This window comes from Magnolia sinica, chromosome 15 (genome assembly GCF_029962835.1).
Source record: "Magnolia sinica isolate HGM2019 chromosome 15, MsV1, whole genome shotgun sequence".
Classification (NCBI taxonomy): Eukaryota; Viridiplantae; Streptophyta; class Magnoliopsida; order Magnoliales; family Magnoliaceae; genus Magnolia; species Magnolia sinica.
In genome coordinates this window covers 61333561-61357322 of record NC_080587.1, presented here as the reverse complement: position 1 = coordinate 61357322, position 23762 = coordinate 61333561, and the positions used below count along the sequence as shown (strand labels likewise).

Here is a 23762-nt window from a genome sequence, read left to right as displayed (position 1 = left end):
GATGAGTTGCGTAAGTTGGGATTCAATCGTCTGAGCAGTTCGCCTTGGGGAGCACCGGTACTCTTCATTAGGAAGAAGAATGGCTCATTGAGACTCTACGTGGATTACCGCGAGCTCAACCGGGTCACGATTAAGAACAAGTACCCGCTCCCGAGGATAGACGATTTATTTGATCAGCTACAGGGTGCACAGTTCTTTTCGAAGATTGACCTACGTTCCGGTTATCATCAGATTCGTGTCCGAGAGGAGGATGTCCCAAAGACGGCTTTCAGGATGCGTTATGGTCATTTTGAGTTTCAGGTCATGTCCTTCGGACTGACTAATGCACCTGTGGTCTTCATGCAGTTGATGAACGAGATCTTTCGTCCATATCTCAATCAGTTTGTTGTGGTCTTCATCGACGACATTCTGATATACTCGAGGACCTGTGAGGACCATATGCAGCATCTGGAGATCGCTTTGCAGACCCTCCGTGCCCACCAGCTATATGCGAAGCTGGAGAAGTACGAGTTCTGGAAGGAGGAGGTGAGATTTCTCAGTCACGTGGTGATAAGGGAGGGTGTCGCAGTGGACCCCTCGAAGGTTGAGGCAGTGCGTCAGTGGGATCAGCCCATGACTGCGTCCGAGATCCGCAGTTTTCTTGGTTTAGCAGTATACTATCGACGTTTCATTGAGGGCTTCTCCCGTATTACAGCCCCGTTGACCAGGTTGACTTGGAAGGGCGCAGAGTTTATTTGGAGTGATGCCTGTGAGTGAGCATTTGTGGAGCTGAAGGACCGTCTGATGTCTGCTCCTGTCCTTACTCTTCCCTCTGGGAGTGATAGATTTGTTGTATTTACTGATGCTTTGCGTATTGGATTAGGTGCTGTCCTGATGCAGCATGGCAGACCTGTGACCTTCACGTCTCGTCAGCTCAAGGTCCATGAGTTGAATTACCTCATGCATGATTTGGAGCTGGCAGCAGTTGTCTTCGCACTGAAGGTGTGGAGGCACTATCTTTATGGGGTCAGGTTCGAGCTCTTCTCTGACCACAAGAGCTTAAAGTATCTATTCTCTCAGTCCAAGCTGAACATGAGGCAGAGACACTGGATGGAACTCCTGAAGGATTATGATTTCAACCTCCAGTACCACCCAGGCAAGGCAAACGTCGTAGCGGATGCCCTCAGCCGTCAGCCACGAGGCCTGGTGGCACATATGATGATTTAGGAGTGGAGGATGCTCGAGGATATAGCAGAGTACGACTTTGATTTTGGTCTGTAGTCTTCTATCGTTCAGCTATCGAGCCTGTCGATTCAACCCTCTCTTGTCGCAAGGGTGATCGAGGCTCAGCAGACAGATGAGTCGTTATAGGATTATCGAGCAGAGGCAGCATCTAAGAGTCAGACAGATTGGCAGATTAGTGTTGATGGTGGACTTCGCTTCAGAGGCTGATTATGTGTCCCGGATATTTTTAAGTTGCGCAGAGATCTTATGACCGAGGCACATCGATCGTGGTTTTCTATCCACCCTGACTCGACGAATATGTATCATGATATGAGGAGACAGTATTTTTTGGGCGGGGATGAAGCGTCAGATTGCCAGTTTCGTGGCCGAGTGTGACACATGCCAGTGTGTCAAAGCCGATCATCAGAGACCCCTGGTCTATTGCAGCCGTTGAGGGTCCCGACGTGGAAGTGGGAGCACGCATCTATAAATTTTATTATGGGTTTGCCGAGGACTCAGCGCGGTCATGACGCCATCTGGGTCGTCATCGATCGTCTGACGAAGTCGGCACATTTCCTTGCGATTCGTGCGACTTGTCCTTTGGATCAGCTTGCGAGGCTATTCATTGAGGAGATTGTGAGACTGCATGGCGTTCCGGTCTTGATTGTTTCTGATCGAGATCCGAGGTTCACGTCTCAGTTTTTGAGGAGCTTTCAAAAAGCTATGGGCACTGATTTGTAGCTCAGTACCGCGTATCATCCACAGACCGATGGCCAGACCGAGAGGGTTAACTAGATCCTTGAGGATATGCTTCAGGCCTGCGTGATTGACTTCGGGGGTAGCTGGGATGAGCATCTGTGATTGGCTGAGTTCGCATATAACAACAGTTATCAGGCGACCATTGGCATGGCTCCTTTTGAGGCATTATATGGCAGACCGTGCAGATCTCCGAGTTGTTGGACCGATGTTGGAGAGCGGCGTCTCCTAAGTCCCGAGTTTATGCAGGAGACATCAGAGGTTATCGATATCATCAGGCAGAGGATGCGCACAGCTCAAAGCCGGCAGAAGAGTTTTGCTGATCGCCACCGTCGTCCTTTGGAGTTTGATGTAGGGGACCACGTGTATCTCAATGTCTCGCCCATGAAGGGCGTAGTTCGATTTGGAGCGAAGGGCAAGCTTGCCCCCAGATTCATTGGACCTTTCGAGATCACTGAGCGCATTGGCACCATAGCCTATCGGCTTGCCTTACCATCTCAGTTGTCTGGCATCCACAACGTCTTCCACGTCTCTATGTTGAGGAAGTATGGGTCAGATATCATTCCTGTTATTGATTGGCAGCCATTGGAGGTTTGTAGGGACGCTTCTTACATTGAGCAGCCAGTTCGTATCCTTGATCGGAAGGAGCAGGTCCTCCGAACCAAGGTCATCCCCTAGGTGAAGGTTCAGTGGGGTCACCATTCTGTTGACGAGGCGTCTTGGGAGCGCGAGGTTGAGATTCGAGAGCGCTATCCCTACCTCTTTTATGATTGATTGTATGTTATATTATGTATGCTATCTTTGATTTGAAATGACGATGCCTTGCTATTATGAGTTATGTTTTCTTGTGATGATTGTGTAAATTTTGAGGACGAAATTTTTATTTGGAGGGGAGAGCTATAAGGCCCGTATCCTAGTCCGTACCGTTCTGTATGCTTCCGCAATCCTACCGGTCGAATTCTGGCAATCCTCGACCCGTATCTGACGATTGTGCGAAGTCAGTTCAAACCGAAACTTGTATCTTAGCGACTGCGTCGTCGCCGCGGTTCCAATGCCACGACTCAGGCATCGACCCAATACGCAGGCTAGAAGATATCGGTCTGCGTTTATTCCGAAGAAACGCCGCGTGTTACGAATCTCGAAGGAATCTCTATAATAAGTCTCATCAATCAACCATAAATGCATCCCTTATCCAAGTACAACCACCCGACTCCTCCTTTTCCCATAAGTCAAACCTCTCTCTCCCTCACCATTCCTTCTTTAAAAAAATTTCAAACTAAACCATCCCTCTTTTACCCATTTTTCAAACTAACCCATACCTCATTAATTACACCCACCACTCCATCCATCACTCTTAATATTCTCTTTCTCTCATTTACTCAAACCATCTCCCAAGTAACCCAAACTCTCACATGTCCAAGCTCCTCTCTCTCCCAAGCCAAGTGTGGCCCGCTTTCCCCACCCCTCTCATCTCTCATCTCCACCATCCAAACCCCATCATCCACCGTCCAAGGTGAAGGCAAGGAGCTTAGGAGCCCAAGGGATCAAGGAGAAGGCCAAGAGGTGGGTGATCTACCGTTGATCTCAAATTTTAGGGCCACTTATTATGGGACACACAAAATGTATGCACTGTTTAAGGGAGGGCCCATTAGTGGCAGGGTCCCTCCCCTTTCACGTCTCTCTCTCTCTCTCTCTCTCTCTCTCTCTCTCTCTCTCTCTCTCTCTCTCTCCCTCACTTTCTTTATATGATATTTGATGATGAAGGGATGAGTGTGGTCCGCCTTGAATCACATATTCATGTGGGACCCATTGGATGAATGTGTTAGATCTACGTCATCCAGCCAATTAGCGGGCCCGAATGGAAGGGAAAACATAAGTATCAGGTTGATTCAAATCAGGTGGGCCACGTTCATGTGGGACCCACCATGATGCCGTGTTTGTCCCAGCAGTCCAGCGTCTCTGGACGCTGGACGTGAGGTAGGGGCAACTAACATGGAGTGTGTGCGCTGACATGGGGGTGTACTAACGAGCTAACCAAATGGCGGGCCACTCATGCAGGCCCCACCTTGATGCCTGTAGTTAATCCAAGCCGTCCATCCCTTTCCTCCGATCATTTTAGGCGTTGAGCCGAAAGTCAAACCCAATCTGGGGTTCTGGCAGGCCATAGTTTAGCAAAAGGTGGTTTTTACCATTGAAACCCACCCCTGATGGTTGTATGCAATGAAATACCTTGAATATTAGACTTGTTTGGTCCGTCTCGGGCTATGAAATTCAATGGGTGGGGTGGATTTTGTTGTTATGGGCCCCACCTAGGAAAATCTGTAGAAAAATAGGTTTTTTTAAAAAAAAATAAATAAAATAAGCAGCAGCAGCAGAAGGCGCAGGCAGCGCCTATGCTGGCTGCCTGGTGGACGACTGGCTGGGCCTCACAGCTCCAGTTGTGGCCCCCCATCGTGATGCATTTCGAACATCAACACCTTGCATTTGATGGGTTCCCTTTGTCCATGGGACGTCCCAAAAAATCAGCCGTAAACAGAACTCAGGTGGGCCATACCATCTAAAATCATGTGAAGGCATGCCTAAAACTTATAAAATCATTTAGTGGGGCCTACCTGAGTTTTGGATGTGACTGAAACTTGGTCTGGACCCTCAGCCAGGTGGGACACACATAATGGGTGGGCTGGATCTGTGGACCACATCACGGTGCCCCCCCTGACCGTGAACCTATGAACCGACTGGATGGTAAATAATTATTACAGTGGGTCCCCTGGTCCGCATGACCTTACGAATAGGTTGTATGGCAAATAAACAATACGGTGGGCTTCCTTGGACCACGGGACCTTATGAACAGATTGGATGAAAATAAACATTAAGGTGGGCCCCCTGGTCCATGTGACCTTACCAAAAGGTCAGATGATAAATAGATATTATAGTGGGCCCTAGGCCCATGTGATCATATGAACAGTTTGGTTGGAAAACAAACATTACAGTGGCCCCAGGGTCTATGTGACCTTATCCACATATTGGATGGAAAATAAACGTTTATGGTGGGCCCTCACGGGACCTACTAATGTATGTTTTATATCCACACTGTTCATTTATTTTGTGGGGTCCACCCTATTTACGTGCCCCAAATATGGGCCACCCTAGGCAAGCCCACCGTGATGAAGGTGTCGGACCCTCTGTCCTTCTAATTTTGCCAATCATGGGCTGTCATATGAGGCCCATGTGATTAGGCCTATTTTGATGTATTTAAGGGCCGTCCATTGAGGCCCACTTTGATTTGTATAAAGCCATTAGTTGAGGCCCATCTTAATGTATTTATGGTCACCCACTATGGCCCATTTTGATATATATGAGACCATGGTTTAAGGCCCATTTGATGTTTTGAAGGCCCATGGGTCGAGGCCCAATGGGATGTACATGAGGCTCATTACAACATGATTCTACCATGGTTCATGTGTTGACTATTGTAGTGGGCTATGCCTTGGGAACAATGTTGGTTTGACATCCACATTGTAAGGATGATGTTGGTTAGATGTCCACATTATCACTCTCCCTAAGGCCCACTGATAGGCCCATACTTGTAGTAAGTAGGCCGTCTAGGCCCATCTCCGTTATACACACTCTTTATACATGTTTAGTATAGATCCATGATCATACGCATTATATGTATGCCTGATATGAGGAGTGACCAATCATAGCATATGCATTCGGGCAGACTGTTTATGGGCTCCCTGATAGGCGGAGTTGCCCCATATAAGTGCATGGTACACGCAGGACTGTTGCATGACTGGTAGTGTGCCTCATGCACTTGCATTTATGTGATTATAGTTACTGTATGCCCTAGCGACATCAGGGCTATAGCCTCCACAGACACATCATGGATGGTAGGATTGGATACCGAAAATATTTGGTTCTAGCATACAGGCGCCATAGATGTCCCTGGGTGAAAATTCCTAAACCCGATGGTACCAGAGGATGACTCCAACGTCGAGACCGAGTGGATACACGAGCGCGCGAGGGCCGTATATCAGTAGGCCGTGTCTCCCACTATGTCTTGATCGGTTGGAAAGGGGTGTGACCTTACCCACCTGAGTGAGGAGGCAATTTCTAGGTTGAGTTTGACCAGCTTGAGGAATCGGTCTGCTATCAACTAGCCGGGCCCGATATTGGCACGCAGATAGTGAGGTCTCTTCCACCCTCCCAGTTGTGCGTTCGGATAAGGGCGGCAAGCTGGCGTAGAGTGTACTTGACCCCGGTGATTATCCAAACTGAGAACTGCTCTGATTTGATGCTCTAGTGAGGAGTTGCATTGATATGTGGATGAAGATTGACATGCTTGACTTGCATTCTGCATCGCATGGCCTTGATGTGGCCGATCGCATTCATGTTTTGCACCGTATGGCCTTATTACGGCTGATTGCATGCATGTGTTCATCATCATGATTTCACATTTCTCTGACCTTGCATCCTGAGCACGCTCATATTACGCACACACTTACACCACCCTCTAAGCTTTCTATAAGCTTATGCACGATTGATGCGTGCAGGTGACGCCTGGACACAGCTGTAGCTTCGCCGCCATTGGAGTGTGCAGTCGAGCTTCTAGAGTTTTTGTTACTTTCAGCATATTGTATTTCCCTTACATACGCCTTGTACTCAAAGTTTTGATCATAGTGGATTTTGTGATGGTGTTCTTGTGGTTATTGATCGTGGGTTATGCTTTTGTTATGCTCATTACGAATCAAATGATATTAGAAATCCTCCTTGTGGGATCCCAGGATCGGAACCTGGTAAATGCATACCGGGAGCCGATAATGGGGTTCTGCGGAGGCTGTCGGCGTCGGAATCGGTGATCGAAAATTTTGTGAGCCCGGTTTCCGAGTTGGGGGCGTGACAACATGGGCTATGATTAATCACTCGTCTCATCACAAGCATGCAAATGATGCGTATGGGCATATATCATGATGTTATGTTGTGACATACATATAATCGATATCGATAACTGGTGTCGGCCTTGATAATCGGCACCGATAATCAGGATCGGCCTACACAATCGGCCTCGACAAATCGGAAGGGGCCTAATAAGGCATAAGGGAAGGTCACAATGAGGACATCTAACCATCATTGCCTATCAATGTGGACGTCCAACCATCATTACTCCCAGGGAGTGACCCTCATGAAGAACTCATAAATAATGTAACGGCCACACTCATACTTTACATTGGGCCTCGTTCATGGGCCTCACATAAATCGCTTCGGGTCTCGAATACACATCAGGTGGGCCTCGCACCTGGGCCTTAAATATATCTCAATGGGCCTCCTATGTCGAGTGGACCACATCACATATGCCGCATTACGTGGGCTGCACTAACGGGCTTCATGTATATCAAATGGGCCACACTGATGGGCCTCATTTGGGCCCAACCTTACGTATATTTGACACCCGACCTATTCATAAGTAAACATAGAGATAAATGAAGTAAAAAGAATATCAGCTTATTTAGAAACCACCACACTCTTAGAAGTTTGAATGGTGGATGTCACTATCTACTATTAAATGGCGGGGCCCACTTGAACTTTAGATATGATTCACACTATCTTCCCATCACTACCAAAAAAAGGGGCAAAGGCTATGGATAAAATCCTTAGCTATAGACCTATGGCTACGGTTTTAGTCCATAGCTAGTCCGTAACACGACCGTCGTCGTAGGTGTCATAACAATAGGTCTGGAACCTATGGCTACGCATTTAATCCGTAGCTATAGGTTAAATAGCTACAGATATAATCTGTAACAATTATATCTGTAGCAAAAACTTCAAATAGCTACAGATATTATTTGTAGCTGAAAGTCCGTAGCAATATTCCAAAATTGAAAATGTTACACCTGTCTGATTAGTGGCTATGGATTTAATCCGTAGCTATAGGTTAAATAGCTACAGATATAATCCGTAGTAATTATATCTGTAGCAAAAACTTCAAACAACTACGGATATTATTTGTAGCTGGAAGTCCGTAGCAATATGCCAAAAATTGAAAAGGATACACCTGTCTGATTAGTGGCTACGGTCAATATCCGTAGCTATTTTGTACATTGAAAAATTAAATCATTTGTTCATTCAATTACCACCTGTACAATCATTCATTCATTCAATTACATTATTCATTCAATTACAATCCTTCATTCAATCAATTACAATTACAATCAATTACAGTTACAATTACAATAATGCTGAAAATACAAATCTTTGGCTTTATTAGAGAAATGTGCTCGACTTCACCCTGAAATTTCAACAGCTTCGTATATTCCATCATCCTACAAACAGTCATGTCATTCATAAATTAGAATGCCCATTAGGGAAAAGAAAGACAGTGAAAGAAGTGCATCACGTATAACTACTTTTTTTTTCTTAATGAATTTTAAAAAAAAAAACTCAAAGAGGAATGAAATTGACACAAAAGAAATGGTCTCACCAGATGATTATAGGTTTTGGTTTAGGTTTAGGTTATAGGTTTAGGTTAAGGTTAGGCTATAGGTTATAATTAAGTTTAGGTTATAGGTTAAGGCTTGGGTTATTGGTTTTGGTTTAGGTTTAGGTTAAGGTTTAGGTTTAGGTTTAGGTTAAAGGTTATAGGTTATAGCTTTTGGGAACATGATTATAGGTTAAGGTTTAGGTTTAGGAAATCGGGTTCGGGTTCGGGATCGGGTTTAGGTTTGGGTTTTCAAGTTTAGGTTTAGGTTAAGGAGTTGAGATTAGGATTAGGTGTAGGTTTGAGTTTAAGGATTTGAGAATACATTTAGGTTTTAAGTTTAGGTTTAAGTTAAAGGTTTAGGGAAAGGTTATAAGTTTAGGTTAGGTTTAGGTTTAGGTTATAGGTTATAGCTTTAGGGAATTGAGAATGGGTTATGGTTTAGGTTTAGGAAATCAGGTTCAAGTTCGGAATTGGGTTTAAGTTTGGGTTTTCAAGTTTAGGTTTAGGTTTAGGTTAGGGAGTTGAGATTAGGATTAGGTATAGGTTTAGCTTTAGGGAATTGAGTTTAGGTTATAAGTTTAGGGAGAGGTTAGGTTTAGGTTATAGGTTTTGGGATTTGGGAATAGTTTTAGGTTATAAGTATAGGTTTAGGTTAGGTTATAGGTTAAGGTTTAGGGATTTGGGTTTAGGTTATAGGATTAGGTTACGGTTTAGGTTTAGGTTATATGTTTTGGGATTTGAGAATGAGTTCAGGTTTAGGTTATAGGTTTTGGTTTAGGTTATAGTTTTTGGATTTGAGAATGGGTTCGGGTATAGGTTATAGGTTTTGGTTTTGGTTTAGGTTATAGGTTTTGATTTAGGTTATAGGTTATAGATTTATATTAAGGTTTAGGTTTAGGTTAAAGGTTTTGGGATTTGAGAATGAGTTCAAGTTTAGGTTATAGGTTTTAGTTTTGGTTTTGGTTTAGGTTATAGGCTTTGGTTTAGGTTATAGGTTTAGGTTTAGGTTTAGGTTATAGGTTTTGGGATTTGAGAATGGGTTCAGGCTTAGGTTATAGGTTTTGGTTTAGGTTTAGGTTATAGGTTTTGGTTTAGGTTATAGGTTATAGGTTTAGGTTAAGGTTTGGGTTTAGGTTATAGGTTTTGGGATTTGAGAATGGGTTTTGGTTTAGGTTATAGGTTTTGGTTTTGGTTTAGGTTATAGGTTTTGGGATTTGAGAATGGGTTCGGGTTTAGGTTATAAGTTTTGGTTTTGGTTTTGGTTTAGGTTATAGGTTTTTGAATTTGAAAATGGGTTATGGTTTAGGTTTAGAAAATCAGGTTCAGGTTCGGGATTGGGTTTAAGTTTGGGTTTTCAAGTTTAGGTTTAGGTTTAGGTTAGGGAGTTGAGATTAGGATTAGGTGTAGGTTTAGCTTTAGGGAATTGAGTTTAGGTTATAGGTTTAGGGAAAGGTTAGGTTTAGGTTATAGGTTTTGGGATTTGGGAATAGTTTTAGGTTATAAGTATAGGTTTAGGTTAGGTTATAGGTTAAGGTTTAGGGATTTGAGTTTAGGCTATAGGTTTAGGTTTAGGTCTAGGTTTAGGTTTAGGGAATTGAGTTTAGGTTATAGGTTTAGGGAAAGGTTAGGTTTAGGTTATAGGTTTTGGGATTTGAGAATAGTTTTAGGTTATAAGTATAGGTTTAAGTTAGGTTATAAGTTAGGTTTAGGGATTTGAGTTTAGGTTATAGGATTAGGTTTAGGTTTAGGTTTAGGGATTTGAGTTTAGGTTATAGGTTTAGGTTTAGGTTTTAGGTTTAGGTTTGGGTTTTGGGATTTGAGAATGGGTTCGGGTTTAGGTTATAAGTTTTGGTTTCGGTTTAGGTTATAGGTTTTGGGATTTGATAATGGGTTCGGGTTTAGGTTATAGGTTATAGGTTTTGATTTTGGTTTAAGTTATAGGTTTTGATTTAGGTTATAGGTTAACAGTTTAGGTTGAGGTTTAGGTTTAGGTTATAGGTTTTTTGGATTTGAGAATGGGTTCGGGTTTAGGCTATAGGTTTTGGTTTTGGTTTAGGTTATAGGTTTTGGTTTAGGTTATAGGTTTTAGGTTTAGGTTATAGGTTATAGGATTTGAGAATGTGTTCGGGTTTAGGATATAGGTTTTGGTTTTGGTTTTGATTATATGTTTTGATTCAGGTTATAGGTTATAGGTTTAGGTTTTAGGTTTTGGTTTTGGTTTTGATTTAGGTTATAGGTTATAGGTTAAGGTTTAGGGAATGGTAATAGGTTTTGATTTAGGTTATAGGTTTAGGTTTAGGTTTTGATTTATGTTATAGGTTATAGGTTTAGGTTAAGGTTTAGGTTTAGGTTTAGGTTTAGGTTATAGGTTTTGGGATTTGAGAATGGGTTCGGGTTTAGGTTATAGGTTTTGGTTATAGGTTATAGGTTTAGGTTTAGGTTATAGGTTTTGGGATTTGAGAATGGGTTCGTGTTTAGGTTATAGGTTTTGGTTTTGGTTATAGGTTTTGGGATTTGAGAATGGGTTCGAGTTTAGGTTATAAGTTTTCGTTTTGGTTTAGGTTTAGGTTATAGGTTTTTAGATTTGAGAATGGGTTATGGTTCAGGTTTATGAAATCGGGTTCAGGTTCGGGATTGGGTTTAAGTTTGAGTTTTCAAGTTTATGTTTAGGTTTGGGTTAGGGAGTTGAGATTAGGATTAGGTGTAGGTTTAGCTTTAGGGAATTGAGTTTAGGTTATAGGTTTAGAGAAAGCTTAGGTTTAGGTTATAAGTTTTGGGATTTGGGAATAGTTTTAGGTTATAAGTATAGGTTTAGGTTAGGTTATAGGTTAAGGTTTAGGGATTTGAGTTTAGGCTATAGGTCTAGGTTTAGGTTTAGGGAATTGAGTTTAGGTTATAGGTTTAGGGAAAGGTTAGGTTTAGGTTATAGGTTTTGGGATTTGAGAATAGTTTTAGGTTATAAGTATAGGTTTAAGTTAGGTTATAAGTTAAGGTTTAAGGATTTGAGAATACATTTAGGTTTTAGGTTTAGGTTTAGGTTTTAGGTTTTAGGTTAAGGTTATATGTTTAGGTTAAGGTTTAGGTTTAAGTTAAGGTTGAGGTTTAGGTTATAGGTTAAGGTTTTAGGTCATAGGTTTTGGTTTAGGTTAAGGTTATAGGTATAGGTTAAGGTTTAGGTTTAGGTTTAGGTTTAGGTTATAAGATATAGGTTTAGGGAATTGAGAATAGGTTAAGGTTTAGGTTTAGGAAATCGGGTTCGGGTTCGGGATCGGGTCTATGTTTGGGTTTTCAAGTTTAGGTATAGGTTTAGGTTAGGGAGTTAAGATTAGGATTAGGTGTAGGTTTAGGTTTAGGGATTTGAGAATACATTTAGGTTTTAGGTTTAGGTTTAGGTTTTAGGTTTTAGGTTAAGGTTTAGGTTTAGGTTAAGGTTGAGGTTTAGGTTATAGGTTAAGGTTTTAGGTCATAGGTTTTAGTTTAGGTTAAGGGTATGGTCCCTGCAAATACAGATATAAACACGGCCATCCGGCGCAAATGGCCAGGCCCTTCCAATGCTGTCCATAAAAAAATGGACAGCTTCATCATAGTCATAATAGTGGTTCCTACTTTCTAGGGAACCCCGCTCTTCCGAATAGCTCCGACGCACATCCAGATCTACTCCATTAATTTCGATCAAATACATAAACACGGCCTATCCAAATGGTCAGGCCCCTCCAATGCTGTCCATAGGAAATGGACAACTTCATCATGGTCATAATAGCGGTTCCCACCTTTCAGGGACTCCCGCTCATCCGGATAGCTTCGACGCACATCTGGGTCTGCTCGAATACTTACTTTATAAAAGAAAATCTCCCCTGTTTTCTCAAATTTTCTATTTCGATCTTTTTTGGCCCAAATCCATGTCAATGCTTGAGAGTCATGCATAAACATGGATTTTAAGAAAAATACATGAGGAAAATTACAACATAGATATCATGCACACGATATCACATAATGTATTGTTTGATGAACTACACATGTGCATTCTTGACAAGAGACGTACCAGATGCTTGAATTTGAAATATGCAGCTCCAACCATCCCACATACAACATCTAGTTATCAGTATCAGCTGGGTGTAAGAAGCTAGAAAAACACATGCAGAAGAAATTAGTGAGCAAAACAAACATTGAGAAACATGAATGTATAGGTTTTGGGATTGAGAATAGGTTTAGGTTAAGGTTAGAAGTTTAAGTTTAGGTTATATGTATAGGTTTAGGTTATAGGTTAAGGTTAATTTGTAGGTTATAGGTTTAGCTTATATGTATAGGTTTAGGTTAGGTTATAGGTTAAGGTTTAGGGAATTGAGTTTAAGTTATAGGTTCATGTTATAGGTTATAGGTTTAGGTTAAGGTTTAGGTTATAGGTTTTGGGATTTGAGAATAGGTTTAGGTTATAAGTATAGGTTTAGGTTAGGTTCCCTTGTTCCATATATCTCCTGCCAATTCCAAACCATGGGTGCTTGATAATACAACTCAAAATTAGGCTGTGTTTGGTTGCACCAAATATCGTGAAGGGATCAGGGTTCTCTTCTCGTAGTGTGATTACTGGGGATGCATATAAAGGGATTCATGAAATCGGTTTACCATTAGAAATTGTTTAAAAGATCACATTTGAAGAGAAGCTCATGGCATACAACATGGATCATTTACAGAAACTAGTGGATGACAAATTATGTGTAACATACAGAGATGGTTTAGCCACTTATGCAATTAGGGAAGGTTCAAAAGGACATACATATTTGAAAGTTGGTCAAATCATAAACAAGCGTATTATGGACGAAGATAATGTTTTCATTAATAGGCCACCTAGTACTCATAAACATTCATTGCAAGCATTTTCTATGTGCATGGCAACCATACTGTTAAGATCAATCCTCTTATTTTCATTTACAGAAACTAATGGATGACAAATTATGTGTAACATACAGAGATAGCTCAACCACTTATGCAATTAGGAAAGGTTCAAAAGGACATACATATTTGATTGCTAGTTAATTAGGACAGTCCACTAAATTTAGACTATAAACAAAAAATTAATATTTAGGACTGCAACCTATGCACCATTTAGATCCACTTCCAAGAAAAAGATCCACACATGTTAGAAGTATACATCCATATCGCAAATTACCTATTATACAACCAGCAAGGCAGCAAAATAAAATGCAATATAGATTGCACATGGTGACCCAGATTATTCTGTGGACCCAATCATGGATACACCATAGCGCCCAAATCACACTGATCGGACAACTACAATGATTTGACAAATGCATAAAGCATATCATAGAATTCTTTGCATTCGTGTATATTTACAGATTTGGAAGTAATATTAATTAAATAAGATCTAAAAATACAAGCACATACATTTCCAACACATGGGCGCAACGCTTAGTCCAAACACAACTAAAAACAGGATGCACTCCAAATGAGACATCTTGCAAAGTGTTTCTTAACTCAAACTAATTCTCAAGCATTAGGTTCACATCTTCCTGCCATCAACTAAAACAAGCATTTCTATTGCACCTGATTTTCTTCCTACTTATGAAATGGGTTGGCCTATGGTTCAATTTTTGAAACATTGGTCTATATATGGTGCCGATGTTGTGTTAGTGAGTCTTAGTCACAGATCTCAAACTAGTCTGAGATTATAAGAATGTTGTCCATCTGCATTAACACCTACCCTTTGGTTGGTAAAACCCAAGTAATCAGCTCCCATCATGAATTCAAGTAGAGCATATTTGCATCCCACAACAACTATAATAATAATAAAAATAAAATCAAGCACATACCTTCCATTAAAAAGGGTAACATGTGTAAGCGTGGATTAGCCAAATTGAATTGTGTAGGGCCCTGAAAATTCAAATTGATTCAGAATTAGTCGTTGGTATCCTCATAAATATTGAGTTGTCTAGTATACAGTGTGTGCATTGATCAATGTTGAGTAGCATATAGGACAGTCCAAAAGCCGGCTACCAAGAACTATTTGTCTGTATAAAGAAGAAAACAGTACATGCCAAGCCCCACCCAACAAATGACCCATAATAATACCTTTTGAATTACCCGGCACCCATACATCTGAAGGCTCCAAGGTTGAATGTGGCCAGCAAGCTGATTTGCTAGTTCTTTTCTCTGCTCAGGGCTTCCATGATAAAAAAAACTGCAAAGACAAACAATAACCGAGCATTTTTATATCATAGGTGAATGAGTTCATACAACCAACATGAGAATGAATATAGAGACTACCAGATCACCAGCCCACAGCCTTTTAAAAAAAGATAAAGGAGGGCAGATGAGCAGGGGAAAAAGAATTGAAGGTATCTTTATGGGGAAAAGAAAAAAAAAAGAAAAAAAAATGGAAGGAAACCAATGATTGTTTTTCTAGAAAAATCATACCTTTCAAATAACATAATTGCCAAACACATCAGTCATCAATGTTGGAGCATGTGGGAGAACTTCTTCAAAAGCAGAATAACTACAAAGTGAATCAAGAATCAAAAGGAGCATAAATGACAACAACTAGCATATGGTAGCCACATCCACCATGAGACTTAGAAGTTTTACACAGCTGTAAAATCCTACAAGGAACAAACTCTTCATCTTGCCCCTAATCTATCTGAACATCCTCATTTCAGCTATAATCATCCTAGATATTTATAGAGTTGTGTCATTTTTTTAAATGATGGAATTTTATTAATAATCCAAAAAGCCACACAAATACCTGCAGTTATAAACAAATTACTGTTGCAAGCTTACCTGGAGGAATCAGACCAACAACAATGTAAGGTTTCTCAAATTACTCGAAGCATGAGGAATCAGACCAGTCAGATTGTTTCGATGCAACGTCAACTCAACCAAATTCTTGAGATTCCATAATTCTGTAGGAATTGTACCTAAAATCTGATTTCTAAAAAAAATACAAAATTTTAAGCATGGTCAAATTACCCAAAGCAGGAGGAATTGGACCAGTCAGAAAGAAGTTGAAGATCCTTTTCTTTCTCAAGTAGTGAAGCAACAAGGGAGCTTAATGCCTACAGAATATATGCATTTTCTTCAATACCTCTACCACAAGAACATATGCATTTTCTGACAAACTGCAAAAAAGAAACCATTTGAGGTTATTCATGAAGTAAAAATTGATATAAGATGGACAAATGACAAATGACAAGTGAGAGTAAGACCCAAAACACTACTTCATAAGGTCCTTTTTTTATAATAAGCATCCAAAAAAATCCACTAAATAAAATACCCTACATTTCCTCAGTCTAAGTTGCAAGTGGGACCCATGTCTAGAAAAAATTATTGTTAAATCTGACAGGTTTCTCTAACCTTTTCTCAACATTTCAAAACAGGCGATGGACAGATGGTTATGAGCTTCTAATCAGCGCAATTTCGAGTCTTTAAGAACATCCAATGAAAATAATGTATCGAATCCACTGTGACTTACTTCTTGTACTAAGCCTTTGTGCCTTCATCAGATTACCAAGGTTGCTATGAGCATCAACCTACCAATAAGGGGAAGATCTGCAAATAGTAATTTCAATGCATCTACAACAAAAGAAGGAAACTAAATGATAAAACAAAACAAGGATTCACCAAGCGAGGGTTCAATGCAAGAGCCTGGTGACAACACCGGGCTGCCTCATTAAGTCTTCCTTTCCTCATATATGCACTAGCTAAATTTGACCACGCATCATAGAAATGGCGAAGCTACAAACCATAAAGAATAAACAATATAAATATGCATATATATGTATAACAGAAAACAGACAAGAAAGGTAGTCTTGTCCTCTAGTCAGTGATAAAGATCAACAAAAAAGGCAAACATCATAAAATGTATCCTTACAATACTTAACATAGAGAAAATCATAATTAAAATAGTTGAATCAAGATAAGATCCAATAGATAAAAAGGAGGATCTTAGATGCATTCTTTTGTTTCTAATTTGTGAAACAACAAACAAAACCACCCAACTCATAAGAGAGAAGAGAAAACTGAGTCTTTTCCTCTAAATATCAACTAGGCTTGGCAATGGGCAGGCCTGGGGCTGGTTCAGCGTTGGATTTTAAAATAGACAGGCCAAGCCTATTCAAAATATCAATTTTGCCTTGCTCTGGCCCACCCCATTACCAGCCATAATGTCAATGTTCTCTAAGTAGCATGCTAATGTCTGTTTGGATCTGCCTATTTTTGATCTCATACCTTAAAATGATATGAGAAAAGGGATGTACAGCTTGAATAAACAGATAGGTCATAGTGGCCCCCACAGATCTGCCCGTATGTTGTCAGCTAGGGTAGGACACATTCCGCATCCATTCCCCGAATACTCCCTTATGGAGAAATCTCAACCCTTCCATTTGGCCTGCAAATGGCCTTTCCATGCTGGGCCTGTCAGCTCAAAGTATCATTTCCCCTGCACATGTTTCAGCCATATCCTAAGGTCCAGGATCATATATTTCGTCTGTACAGTTAGTAATCCGATTCCGGACCTAAGATCCACTGGGCCATTCCTACAATTTGTTGTCATTGGGAAATTCAACGATAAAGAGGCCAAAAGTTAAATGGCTTCAATCCTCCAATGCTGGAGAGTTTTGGGATGCATAATCTGAGACCGGGCCCCTGGAGGTGGAAATGGATTGCATCTAGCCCCTGCCTAGACAGACTTGGTCCAGGCAGGGGCTCTGTGGAGCCCACTGTGATGTATGGGTTTATACCACTCCGTCCATCCATTTTGCCAGATCATTTTATGGTCTATCCAATATTCAAACATTATGTGAATGTTTCCTAATCTGATCCTAATCCAATACACTCGGTGCATCCAAATGAAGCATCATGGAAGTAATGAAATTTGTCTCAAATTCCTTACCAGTGGGTGGCAAAATATTCTTCACAAAGAAGAAAATGGCCTTCTCATGGGTCAGATTCATACTCTTTCGAATCACCTAAACAAATTGCCCCATAGTTAAGTCAGCAGGAACAAGATACCTACACTCAAAAAATAGCATGCGTAATAAATCAGGCCTCAAGAATGGCTAAAGGAAACATCCAACCAAAAACAAAGTGTAGTGTGTTAGATATCTCCCACTAGTTAGATGAGCAGACAGATGGTGTGGTGTGTGTGAGTGATCCAGGGTTCAATCCAATGCCTTTTTTTAAAGAGGAAACAACAATTTATTATAAAGCCCGCAAAGCGAGAAAAGAATACACATAACTAGCACATGGGATGGGCCATATACCATATCCTGTGGCCAACTAGACAATGTAATCCTTAGATTGAAGGATTTTGAAGGGTGAAAATGGGAAGTCAATTAACTTCAATTGACTTCTGATAACCATCCACTTTCTTCCCCAAAACTCCAATGGAATGATTTTGGGACATGGGCCATCTAAGGTAGAGACTAGAGAACCTACCCGATGATAGGTTCAGATCAGGTAAACATTGTAACATGAACAAAAAACAAGTCACATTATGGGAAAGAAATTGACAAATTCCATTCGCTAATTCTATTATAAGATGATTATAACAGTAAACACTATGCCATGTTTCGTAATATGATAACTTGCACATTTTTTCTCTCAAAATAATGGTCAGTGTAGCTGTTGCAGCTGTCGAAGGTCTATACTACTGTGTCAAAAGAGAGAGACCAACTAGACTGAGAGCATTCATCATTCATGGTTGAGACACATGTTAATGCAAAACTATAAAAGCATATTAGATAGTAGGAAAGGCCCATGTGTGTTAGCAAAAAACTACTCAGGTTATAACACTGTTACTAGACCATTACAAACATGTAGGTACATAGATATTTTCCCCTAGGATGGGACTCGCATGATGAATAGACCAGGAGATAAAAGGCTGGCTTCTCTAAGCAATAAGTGGTTCTCTATGGCACCTTTCTACTAACTAGACCCACCAGCCTTTAAAAAACTCATCATTGATAGACAGAGCATTTCACCTAATACATGCATTGCAAATAGACACGACTTTTTTTTTTTTTTTTTGAGCAAGCAACAAAAGCAACTAAATCAAAGAAAAGAGTAGGGAACAGAAGTCCTAGTCCAAAGGGCTGATTGGCGGATTCCTTTAGAGGCTAGGCCCACTACCAAATCATTAGAACCTTTACTTGCAATATTATACAAGTGGCAACAGAAACCTGCATACAAGTGGCAATAAAAACCTGCATACAAGTGGCAATAGAAACATACATGCTTCAACAACAAAATAAAATTAAAATTAAAATTAAAAACTTGAATCAAGATGAGAAAAAACCTGAATCAACATGACAAAAAACTTGACATTTAAAAACATGTCTTTCCAATGGACAAGAAACAAAGCATCTCCCGAAAAAACTGAGTTCTGTTGATTTGATTTGTCTTGACCTTCCATCTGAAATGTAGTGATGCCATTCTCATTACCAGCAAACTGCATATTGATTAGAGATTAGCTAGATTCCTTGCTACTTTCAATTGGTATTGTAATTTCAGCAAGTTTGATTAGAAGCATTCATGAATATAACCTCAACATTCTTTTCAAATGCAGATTGGGGCCTGCATATCAAATGTAGAAGCTTGATATCTATAAAAGATCAGATTAAACAGACAAAAACTAAGATTTCTAATTAACGATTAACCTCCATATAAGTCTGGAGAATTCCCTTCTCCATTCTGAATGGAACACGCAGAATGCTTGCATGACCTGTTCCAAGTACTTTCTTAAGATGTTGATTGCAAGTAGTACCGACTACATCAGGTAGTAGTCCAGTCACCTATGTTTCACAGTAAAAAAAAAATGCATCATGAGAAAGGTAAAAACAAATGAGAATTAGAAATTAGAAGAGAAATCTCATGTTTCTGGCTTCCCCGAACAGGGTGAAACCAAAACCTGGAAATGGGTTGAGCGTTTTCCCTTCCAATGACCTCAGCTGACAACATTCTCTTACACCCTCCCATTACGGATCAGTAGGAGCATCCCATGGCTGCAGCTTGGCGGCGGGGCCCACTCGGGGAACAGGATAACTAGAATGTGCACTCTGCACAGGCTAGATTCCCCATCATATATAACATCCACACAGAAATTTTCAACTTCATCAAAAAATCACCATCCCCACGAATCGAACGAGGATAAATGGCTAAAAGTCAAAAAAAATTATATAATATGCAAAGGGAAAAAGAAAAGATATTCTAAAACAGAAAACCCTTGATTTGAAACAAGAGAAATCAACTAAAACTCCGAATCGAGCTCTCGATCGGGCAAATGTTGGCATTGATCGGTGGAGGTGGCGACGCTGGTTGAGCAGGGACGGTGGCTGCGGAAGAAATTTGTGGTCACAGGGGCTGCGGCTGGTGGAGGAGACGAGGTGCTGACTAGGATAGGATGAAAGGGGTTTCGAAAACCCTAGCACATGGTGTGATCACATATCAACGACGAGTTTACAGCGAAAGGGGGTTTTGAAAACCCTAGCGAGAGAGAGAGGTTGGGAAACAGGGGGCGCGAGAGAGAGGGATTGGGTTTTGGGAGAGGCGCGGGCGCGAGAGGGTGGGTTTTGGGAGAGGGGCAGGCGCGCGAGAGAGAGATTTGGGTCGCACGCGGGATTTTTTTTGAGGTTGACGGACGACACTTCTAAGTCCTTAATCTTAGATCTTGTGGGGCCCACCGTGATTAATGTTATTTATCTACTCCGTCCATTCATTTTAAAAGACCATTTTAAGGGTTGATCCAAAAAATGGGTTAGATCGAAGTCGTAACCCGACCACATAAAATATTAACGATAGAAATTTATTTTTATTATTTCTTATGGTGTGGTCCACTTAGACTTTTAATCTACCTACTTTTTGGGCCATCCACTAACATTATATATCAGAATTTAGAGGCGGCTTAGATAAAATACATATATTCCAATGGGCAGCATGGAGCCCCTTAAGCACCATCAATCTCTAATAAGATGATGGTGGAATGTATGTTTTAGCTACGGATTAAGTAGGTTTTAGCTACGGATTAAAACTGTAGGAAACTAGCTACGGTTTATATCCGTAGCTAAAAGCTTCTAAGGTCTGTAGCCTTTACTCGAATTTTTGGTAATGCATGTTGTAAAATGATCTCACAAACGGTTGGATGACATGGATACAACACTTGCATCATGGTGGGCCCCACCATTCAAATAGGGGACGGTGTAGATAAATCCTATACATAGGGAGTGGGCCCCACCATCGGACGGACGGCGTGTGCAAAATACATACACCATGCGGGCCTCCACGTGCAGCCCGCTGCCCATTGTAAGGCAGAGGTGGGTCCCACCTAGGGCCCACCCTCATGCATTATATAAAGAGTATAATATAATATATATGTAATGTATACCTGTAACTGTACAGCTTGGCTGCATTAAATAAAGGGAGCAGGGGTGGGTCCCACATAGGGCCACCTTTCTAAGATAATATAATATCATAATATAATATATATAATATATTATTTATACTATATGAGGCGTCCTTAGTAGTGGGACCCACAGAACTGGCTGTCGCCAAATGGCAGTGGCCCCACCATCAAAACAGATGGACGGCATTTGCCAAAACACATACATCATGTGGGGCCTACATCCCACTGACGTCACAGGGAGAGGGAGAGAGAGAGAGAGAGAGAGAGAGAGAGAGAGAGAGCAGCACGTGGCTGCTTGTACCAGCAGCATGGCTGCATTTTAATTTCTTTTTCTTTTTCTTTTTTTTTCCTGCAACGTAACAGAGGTGGGTCCCACGTAGGGCCCACCACAACAGCATATAAAATATAATATATATATTATATAATATAATATATCATATATAATATAATATAATATATAACATATATAATATGATATAATATATATTATATAACAATTGTCCAAGCCGTGGCCTGGACGGTCACATACTTCAGGAGGGCCCCACACGGACATGGGTCCCACCGTCCTGGGTGGTGGATGGTTTGGATGAAGCACGTACACCATGGTGTGGCTCGTCTACAAGGATGGATGGCGTAGATGGGTCCCATGGACCCCACCGTCAGTGCACACTCACATGCCAGTACAACACTCCGTGTCAGTACACACTCATGTCAGCACACACTCCATGTCAGTACACACTCATGTTAGCACACACTCCATGTTAGCTACCTCCACAGGGATCAATACCAAGATCCCCTGTGTTGAAACGAGGCATCTTTCACTTGGCCTGCCACCTGAGCTATAGAGCTGGGTGGGCCCATGTCAGATCACACTTCACTGACAGCCACACCCCACTTTAGCCACATCAAGGTGAGCCCCCTATGAATGGTTGGGATGGCATAAAAACATCATGGTGTGTCCCACATAGATGGGGTCCACCGGTAGATGGCATGGATGATAAACATACATTAGGTGGGCCATAATCATAGAAAGAGAGAGAGAGGGAAAGAGGGAGACATCGGCAATATCGGAGGGGCCCCGCCACTATGGGCCCCTCTTGAATATAAGCATACATCAAGGTGGGTCCCACATATGTGAACCATTAAATAAAAAAAAGATAAAAGACAAACATCTATGATCACCCACCGGCTTCTTCTTACACCCTAGGCTTCCTTAGCTCCTTAGCTTTGATTCCAACGGAGGAGATGAGGTTTGGATGGTTGAGATGGGAGATGAAAGGGTAGGAAAGGTGGGCCACACTTGTAGCTCTCTTGGAGTGGAAAAGCTTGGACGTATAGAGGTTTTTGGGTTGCTTGGATTGTGATTTGAAAATGAAGGAGAGAGAGGGTTGTAAAGAGAGATGGGTGATGGAGTGATGGAGTGATGGGTGTAAGAACTTTTTAACTTTTGTGGTTTTTAGTGTAAGGAAAGTATGGGCTTGTGTAAGAAACTTTTGACTTTAGGGTTATTTGAGAATGGGTGAAAGGTGATGTGTACTTGACATATACTTGACATGATGGGATTGATTGATTAATGTGACAAGTCGTAGAGATTCTCTCGAAATTCACATGCGTGGTGTTTTTCTCGCACCGAGCGGTGGCCCACATCTCCCGGCCAGAGTATCGGATCGGCGCGTGAGACGTGGCATCAGAACTGCGGCGATGGCACGGTCGCAAGGGTATAAGTGTTGATTTGAGTCAATTCAGGTTGATGGCGTGTGACGCAGGGTCATGCGTAAATACCGGTTAAGGTTGGAAGATTGCCGAAATTCGACCGGAAAGACCGCGGAAGTCTACGAAATAGTATGGTCTAGGATACGGGGTTTACACTCTATGCGGGCCATTCCTTGGAGGCAATGTTGGTTAAATGTCCACATTGTAGAGGCTGATTGACGATGTCGGTTATTGATACCGATTATAAGTATGTGATAGCATAACATTATGATACATGCTCATATGCATCATCTTCATGTTTGTTATGAGATGTGGTTGATCATTGCATATATCATTAGGCAGGTTGTTATGAGACTCCCTGATATGCGGAGATTGTCTCACATGAGCGCACGGTATGCGCAGGATTGATGCATGATTGGATTGTATGACTCATGCATCTGGCATTGTGTATTGTGATTAATATACGCCCTAGCGATATTAAGGCCGTAGCCTCCACAGGCATATCATGGATGGCCAGATGGGACACCAAAAATATGTTATTAGCATCGGGCTACCATAGATGGCCCTGAGTGAAAATCCCTAAACCCTCTTGGTACCAGAGGACGCCCCAATGTCGAGACCGAGTGGATATATATGAGCGCATGAGGGTCGTATACCAATAGGTCATGTCTCCCACTGTGTCGTGGTCGGTTGGGAGGGGGTGTGGCCTTACCCGCCTGAGGGAGTAGGCATAATTAGGCTGAGTTTGACCAGCTCGTGAATAGGTCCGCTATCGACATGCCGGGTAGATATTGGCTGACTGCTGGCCAGGCAGATAGTGAGGTCTTTTTCACTTACCAAGTTGTGCTCTTGATGGGGCGGCAAGGTGGTGTAGAGTGTACTAGATCCCAGTGATAATCTTAAAGATAAACAGTACTAATATGTGGACTTATTGGGCAGGAGTTGCATACTCATTCATTCATTCATTCATTATTCACTCGGGCTGGTGGTGCGTAACTATTTGTTACATGTACCTTCGCAATGGCTAGGATTTCTATTGGGGCGCTAACCTGAGGAGTTTACTACATTGAGTCTGACTATCCAAATTAAGGTATGAGACTAGTTTCGATAGAAGTCCCTTGTGGTGGACCTCGTAGCCTACGATACTACGTACTATCATCCCGACTTCACACTCCAGCTTGGTCATTTCATTTGCATCGCATA

At 41.4% G+C, this 23762-nt stretch overlaps 1 long non-coding RNA gene across 1 annotated transcript; it reads right to left on the bottom strand.

The window, feature by feature from the left end:
• Nucleotides 1-13930: 13930 nt before the first annotated feature.
• Nucleotides 13931-17532, bottom strand: LOC131227214 (uncharacterized). Its single transcript, XR_009162111.1, has 6 exons — nucleotides 17340-17532; nucleotides 16070-16183; nucleotides 15419-15567; nucleotides 14870-14948; nucleotides 14525-14633; nucleotides 13931-14326 (listed from the first exon to the last, which is right to left on the bottom strand). It is a non-coding gene; the product is annotated as an uncharacterized LOC131227214 (long non-coding RNA).
• Between the last annotated feature and the right edge of the window lie 6230 nt (nucleotides 17533-23762).